Source organism: Alosa pseudoharengus, unplaced genomic scaffold, assembly GCF_046254945.1.
Source record: "Alosa pseudoharengus isolate Yale_2024_CS ecotype anadromous, Long Island Sound unplaced genomic scaffold, YU_APseudo_1.1 YU_APseudo_1.1_scf_6, whole genome shotgun sequence".
In the NCBI taxonomy this organism is placed as follows: Eukaryota; Metazoa; Chordata; class Actinopteri; order Clupeiformes; family Clupeidae; genus Alosa; species Alosa pseudoharengus.
The window spans coordinates 13419007-13426571 of NW_027468848.1; the positions used below are offsets into that span (position 1 = coordinate 13419007).

General features: G+C 41.2%; 1 long non-coding RNA gene across 2 annotated transcripts; it reads right to left on the reverse strand.

The window, feature by feature from the left end:
• Positions 1–313: 313 nt before the first annotated feature.
• LOC143106087 (uncharacterized) lies at positions 314–3731 on the reverse strand. 2 transcript variants are annotated; one of them, XR_012983621.1, is made up of 7 exons: positions 3652–3731; positions 2457–2513; positions 1717–1801; positions 1371–1422; positions 903–947; positions 663–701; positions 314–446 (listed from the first exon to the last, which is right to left on the reverse strand). It is a non-coding gene; the product is annotated as an uncharacterized LOC143106087 (long non-coding RNA). The 2 variants fall into 2 exon arrangements; XR_012983620.1 differs by lacking the exon at positions 3652–3731 and having other exon boundaries at positions 2457–2623.
• Between the last annotated feature and the right edge of the window lie 3834 nt (positions 3732–7565).

The following is a 7565-nucleotide window of genomic DNA, read 5'->3' on the forward strand; positions in this document are numbered from 1 at the left end:
CTCTTCTCACTCTTTCTGCTCACTCCATTGTACCCATTGTACATTACCTGTGGCTTATTTATAGTGCTTAGGCTGATTGCAAAGTGAACTAATTATCTAAAACAGTTTTCACATGAGAAAGTGTGCCAGAGAGTTGGCAAAATAGTGTAAATAATTGCCATTGTGCCTACAGTTGTGCAAAGTGTGTGTTACAAAATTGCAAACTGAGTGCAAAGCAGTTTTGCGAACTCAGTGAGTGGTTTTGCCATTTGTGTGTGTAGTTTTGCAAAAAAAGCCATAGTTACAAAAAATGTGTTTAAGCATTCAGAAAAAACTGTAAGATGCTTGCTTGCCCCGCCTTTGCCGCCCCCCATTCCTATCACTGCTCAGCCGCAGTCAGTTTCTCACTGTCATTTCTACATCAGCCTCAGTGGAGTTTTGTTGGGCAGGATTTTTTAACACAGCACCTAAACAAAAAAAATAAAATAAAACAGGGGGAAAAAATAAGACAGTAGCACAAAAGTCTATCTTCGTTTGATTGTTTCTATAAAAACAATTCAGAAAAGTCAGAGCATTTTACAAAAAACTAAAAAAAAAAACATACACAAAAAAAAACAATTAACAAGCAATGCTCATAATACAGTAGTGTACTGACAACATTAGAGAGAACTTGTCCAAAATACCTGTGCATCCAGCAGGAGCTGATCTGGGAAATCTTTGACCTGTGGAAAACAGAAAAAATATAGGTGTTAACAAAAATACAATGTATGAAATGCGTCTTGTATTTTTTTTTATAAAACTGTGTGAGAGAAAGACTTCCCCACATTAAAACCGAAACAGGCAGCCAGCTACTCTAGTGACTACTCTCTCTCAGCCTCTAGCCAACCATAACACAGAGTAAAAAGTATAGAAATATGTCTTACTTTGAGGGATCCTGTGTGGAAGGTCTGGATGGGATAGATGGGACACTTGAAACACAAAGATTCAAAAGATCAAAACAAAGATTAATGATTCTTTTAGGTAACCAGTTTCAGATCATATCGGATTCAGTCAGAATGACGTATGAATGAGGGCAGCCTTTTTGCACTCTGCACAGCCTAGCCTACGAGAGAGAGAGAGAGAGAGAGAGAGAGAGAGAGAGAGACTGTTCTTCCTACCCAAATTAAAACCGAAACAGGCAGCCAGCTACTCTAGTGACTACCAAGTGCAATCTCCATCAGCCTAGTAGTAGAAACATTGTCTTTAGACAGTCTGATTGCAGGAGAACAGACTAGATGACTAGACTGTACAGGTCATGTAACCACACTGAGTGTTTGTGAGTGACACAGCTTTAATTGCTTACAAAGTTGCTTTACAGACTCTGTTCTGTGTCTGCGTGTTAATTAACTTACATTCAGGAGAGCTCATCACTGGGTGTCTCTTGCTGCCAATCATCTTGTGCCACTAGGAAATGCAGAAAAGGGGCCCGTTACACAAATAACAGCATCACCCAGGTCCAACTAACAGAGCTAAATGAGTGACCCCACACCAGTGGTTCTCAAACTTTTTCTGTAATTTTTTATCATTCTCCATTTTGAATAGTGTATTGTATGTGTGTGTGTGTGTCAGTGTGTTCTCCATCTGCATGCTAAATAGTTTACGTTCAGGAGAGCCCAGCCCTTCCTATTTAGCTTCCTTCTGCCAATTAACAGTTGTCACTATGAAAAGATAACATACATTACATGTAAAATATCTTACTAAATATCGTTAGTCCTCTGAAGGAGCTCTGGAAGAGGGTGGCGTGGAGGCCTCTGTAACAGTCCTTCGTTATTATCCGGTGTCACTAGAAAATAAAGAAAAACTAAATTATTGGAGTGAACAGTAAGTCAAGTTTATCACAATTAGATAAACTAACGTCAGTGGGCTGAGTAATTGCCACACATTTCTATCAGCAGCAACTCATCTTAACCCAGGTCAATATAAGAGGCTAACATTCACATACAGTATGTTAACAATAGGCTATTTACCGGGCCCTGTTTTGTTACAAGTATTTCTAGGTGGGCCATGGGAAAGAAAATGTTGAGAACCCCTGGTTTAGGCAAAATAATTGTGATTTCAATTTTGACCTAAATTATGGCTATTATTCCATTATTGAGCAGCACAGCAACGAAAACGGCAACAGCACAGCTGAGCTGTACAATACATCCAGTAAAAAACAATTGTTGTTGGGAGTAACTGTACATTGCTATGAAACAGACACACATAGTAAATGTAGGGAACAAACAGGGATATACATTTTGATTAAATAAGGGATTGATGGAGCACTGGATTTCAGTATGTAAGGCAATGTTTGAGTAGTAGGCTAGTTAGATCCATCTGCTCATATATTGTGTTCCTGATGACAAACTTCACATGACTGAGACCAAAGTGAACTTCAGCTAAGAACCACATTATAGATTACATGTTAGGGTGATGATGGTCAAGGTTTTACTGTGTACCTGTGTTGCAGCTGTAAACTGGGCAGGATCTGGAATATGAGTGGGGATTAACATTGCCTGTGGAACAGATAATCATGAGGGAGCATTAGTTTATAGACAATTTGAGGACCTTGCAATCAATACATAATATGACATGTTTTAGACCAGGTTGTGATCTAGGCTACTGTGCAATGTGAATGTAGAGGGTGTTTTTGTAAATGTACCGAGTCAAACATTCGTTTAAAAGCAAAATTACGTCCGAAGCGCCACTTTTAAGCTTGCGTTGTCGTTTTCAGGTGAAATGGCCTTTTGATACATGATCGCATCAAATCGCTATTTTAAAAACACTAAGAAGGCTGGGCACAACATGAAACTTTGATCGAAGTCCAAACCCTTTCTTTTTAGTAAACTATGTGTCCACGAACAATGTTCTCAATGCTCGAGTTCATGTGTAGAGACACTGATGATACTTCGATCAAAGTTTTCAAGTTGTGTCGAGCCTTCTTAGTGTTTTAAAAATAGCGATTTTGACACGATCATGCATCAAAACAGTAGTGCATTCAAAAGGCCACCTCACCCGAAAACGACAACTCAGAGAAGCTTAAAAGTGGCGCTTCGGACGTAATTATGGGTTTCAACGAAAGTTTGATTCAGGTACATTCCCAAAAACACCCTAAGATGCATTTTGGCGCGACTTACGCTTCAAGTTCTGCTTCAGTTTAAATTGAACGTAAATTACAAATATGTAACCTCTGGTCACTCAGATTCAAAAGAAGTGCCGAACTTCACCTCTGCTATGACTCCTTGCTAACGTTATGGCCAGCGAAGTGGCAAGCTAACGTTAACGCTAGCTAGCTTCTACCTACCTAACGTTTGCTGAAAACACATTCCGTTAAAGCACTTTCTAACCACAACAATAGTCACATACAATATCTGATTAAAAACACTTCTACAATGAGTTTACATGTGTTATCCTAAGTTAGCCATAGATATATAGGCCTACAGTATGTAAGTTAGCAGCTAGCAGCTAACGTAACCAGATAGCTTGAGAAACACCTTGTGTAGCAACGTTAACTACCGTTAATGTTAACCTTAACGTTAACGTACTATCCAAAAAGTTGGCCGACACCGGATTAGTCTATGCATTCTACCAAATATCATATCATATATCATCATATAAATTGTGCCATACGGATTTTACTGAAGCTCAACATACCTTCGCGCTTACACTGCCCGGCTTGTCGCTTGATGTGGCGGACCAACGGTTGCGTAGATTTAGGCAGCCACCAGCAGCACTTTAGGGAAAGAAAAAAAAACGGGATCGGCAAAATGGTTCCTCACGGTTCCTCCGCCGATCTACAGAGTGCGCATGCATGTTGGAGCGCTGTAGACTCATCCCGCCGATGGTTTACCCACCTAAACTGACAAGTTTTATTTGGCGTGCAGGGGGAAAAAACCTTTCCGACACTTTGCCGCTGGTGCCCTCCAATTGCCGACGTCGGTAAGACCGAACGTGCTGTCTGGGTAGACAATAGCACATTTTAATCATTTTATATATCTATAGTGGCTGGTGAAAGAGTTGAGGGGGGGGGGGGGTGTTAGTGGGTAGTGTCCCCACCAAAGCTCAGACCAAACCTACGCCCTTGCCAGGTTGTATTGTCCACCGGTCGCTATCGGAAAATAAGTCCTTTCAGGACAAAGCAAACCCCCCGGTGCGGCCTGTCGGGACTTATTTACCGATAATGACTGGCGGACAATCCATTATCCCTTACTTTACAGTTGTGATGCATTTCTTCAATCAGCATTAACATTTGCACAACAAGTGCCTTTCTAAAATTGGAAGGAAAAATTCCTGTGTCACTGTGATGAACAAGATAGTCAAAATGCTTAGCCATTTGTGAGCTTTTATTGTCTTTGTTTGGCATATATCAGTTTCAACAGTATAAAGGTACACATGGCTACAGTATATGCAGGAGCCTGCAGGAGATGAAATAGGACTCTTACTGTATACTTTACAGTCTGCACTGCAGTTTGCTTACAATCAATCAATCTAGAGACTGGACATCAATTATCCTAGTCGATCAGATGATGAGTATATTTAGCAGTAGGGTTGGGCACCGAAACACGGTTCTAATATGGCACCGGTGCCGACACAAACGGTAGTAACTGCATCGAATAACAACGTGGATTTCGGTGCCTCATTTCGGTGCTTAAATAGCGTTTTTTTTTTTTTAATACGAGGCATCACTGCATGTCATGCGCCATCTCTAACGTCTTGCTCTGATAGCAACACATCCAGATACAGTTAGCTAACATATGATAAACACTGGATGTATAAACCAGAGGGGTGCACCACATGAGTGGACAGTGTTTGACAGCTTGCGTGAGCCCAAGTAGCTTACTTTAAGGCGATATCGCGAGCTCCTGTCAAAATCTAGCAGTGGGCCTAACTACACACAAGCAAAAGGCTATGAAACAACATCAACAGTAGGCTAGCCTAGCCTATATATAATATCCTTGCTAATGCGCTAACTGACATTTATTTGAAATGTTATCAGCAAAGTTGTAAGGTGAAAACTTTATTTCACGGTGTGTTAAACAACATAATGGCATGATATTAATCTTTCATGTGCATGAGGTCCATATAGCATCACAATGAATATGAAGATCATGTTAAAAGTTAGCTGGCAAAAACAAATATGTAGGTTACATACCTGATGTCACTGAGCTGTCAAAGAGGCTACGAAACCATCTCCGTACGTTATCGCTAATTAAACTCAGCTGACTGGTGTTAGCGCATAGCCATAGTTGCTGTTAAAATGCCTTCTGCTGGGAATCTTACACTTCAACACCGACATGTAGCCTAACATGTTCAAAACTACTGTGTGTTATGGGTTAAGACATACAATTTCTTGAAGCATTTGGCAACACACTGAATTAACTGGAAAGTAGAGTCCCTGTTAGATTAGCTTGCTTGCAAATGCTGTTGTCCATGACCTGGCAGTTTTATGGCAAGCTAACATACCTTATGGCAAATCGCCTACACTGGGTAAACTTGAAAGCAGAGCTTACCATTGTGTGTGCATGCATGGCAAGCTGTTTTAACATTTAAATGTATTATTCATAGGAGCAATGAGATATTGATAGTAAATTGAATATAACAGTTCAATTTCATGTTCAAATTTGTCTCATCAATAAAAAAAAGCAATTCATGCTTTAGACCATTTTAATTTAAAATATTTTAAAAACAAAGTACCGGTTCAGGCACCGTTTCGGCACCGGCACCGTTTTAAAAGTATCGTTTTAGCACAGGTATCGGATACAACCCAAACGATACCCAACCCTATTTAGCAGACTGTTCATTTAACTTCAGCTCCTTGAAATAACACAGGAGATGAATCAAGATTCTGTCATTTATTATCCAGTACTGCAGTAATAAAGTCAGGTTATGGAAATGAAATACAAAGAGATCAAGGAATGAATAAGATGAATAAAATAATAGCAAATTATGATCTCAGTCCTACTGTAACAGACACCAGACTGACACCAAGCACCTGGAACCAGACTGGGCATTTCTCTACTGCCATATCAGGTTAGAAATGAATCACACACACTCTCTACCTGTAGACATTCTCCACAGTCTGGCTCTAGCCTGTCTGTGATAAGTAATGTGATGATGAGTTGTTGCCTTATTGGCATGAGGAGTGGATGTTTGGGAGATGGATTGGAGAGAAAGGATAACTAGAATGTCAAGAAGCGCCAGAGGGCTGATTGGCATAGTAAAGAAGGCGGAATCTGCCCACTCAGATTAGCCAATCTCGGTCTGGGATGTTTCATGGGATTACGGAGTATCAGAGGTTTCTGATCATGTTTGACCCATCGTGCCGTAGTGTATTGAGCCCAGGAGCTGCTGCTCTTTATTTGTTTGCGGCTCCGGAGGATACGCGGTTGTGCTGGCAAACTTGCAAGGTGGCTTAAGGGATTAAGCAATCTTTTTCACATTTTCAAACCCTGTTTTCAGCCTCCCCTCCACACACACACACCCAAGGCCTGCAGACTAGTGTTAGCACCCCGACTGACTTTGTAACGCATACACTGACGTTAGAACCAGCATGACGATCCTAAATAACAAATAAACAAAGTGTGTCATGTTGTGTTGCACCAGTCTATAGCCTGTCCTGTGGCGGAGATTGCTGTTAACTCAGGCTACGACTAAGACCAATCTGCTACGGTGTGCGTCACTGGAAAACCAGCCTTGGGGGGGGGGCGAAATTAGATTCGACTGTATATTGCGGTTATAAAGTTATGGACTGCTGTGTCTGTCGTCAGCCGGCTGGCCTGGAGAGCCAGTCTATAGGGTCAGAGTAATTTTAAAGATGAATGGCCCAGTGGTGCTCCTGAGAGATAAAGTAGCCAGGGCTGAGTGGAGCTGGCACTGCTGCCAACGGACAAGCTTCAGCCTGCCAGAGGTGCCGAGAGGAGCATATATGGAAGGGCCCATGATTGGATTGGGAGTTAACTGGGCACACAGTTCTACATGCATACCAACTTGGGATGGAATGAATTTAAAGGTTAAAGTTAAACAATACACAACAACAACAACAACAACACAAACAAACAAACAAACTATAGCTCAGCCATAGGATGTTGGGAGAGTTTTTAATCTTTATGTGTACAATGAATACAGTCCATAAATAAAAAATATATATTGCCGTTATGTACATTATCTTCTTTTTTTGCGTTGGACCTTTCCATATCTGGGCCAGTATAAATATTTATCTGAAGTGTGTAGGTAGAGTGTGGAGGCATGTTTGGCTCACATCTCTGAGGGGGAAGCCTCTCTCACCCACTCTCAAAGATAAAGCTTTCAGTCTTGGTGAAAGCAGTCAAATGTGAGCTCAACAGCCAAACCAAACACCTCCTTCCACTTGTCCTTGCTTCGTGCGGCCCATGTGATTGGCTGGAGTAGAGTGTGTTTTGGCTCGAGCCTCGTTTATTTCTAATAGCAATGTAATTGAAGATGTTGTAGTGCCTCCAACTGAGCCACGCACCAAGGCAATAGGTGCTTAGATCGGGAAAGTATAACAGCATCCTTTGTTAAATGTTCCATTACTTTCCTAAGTGAGATTA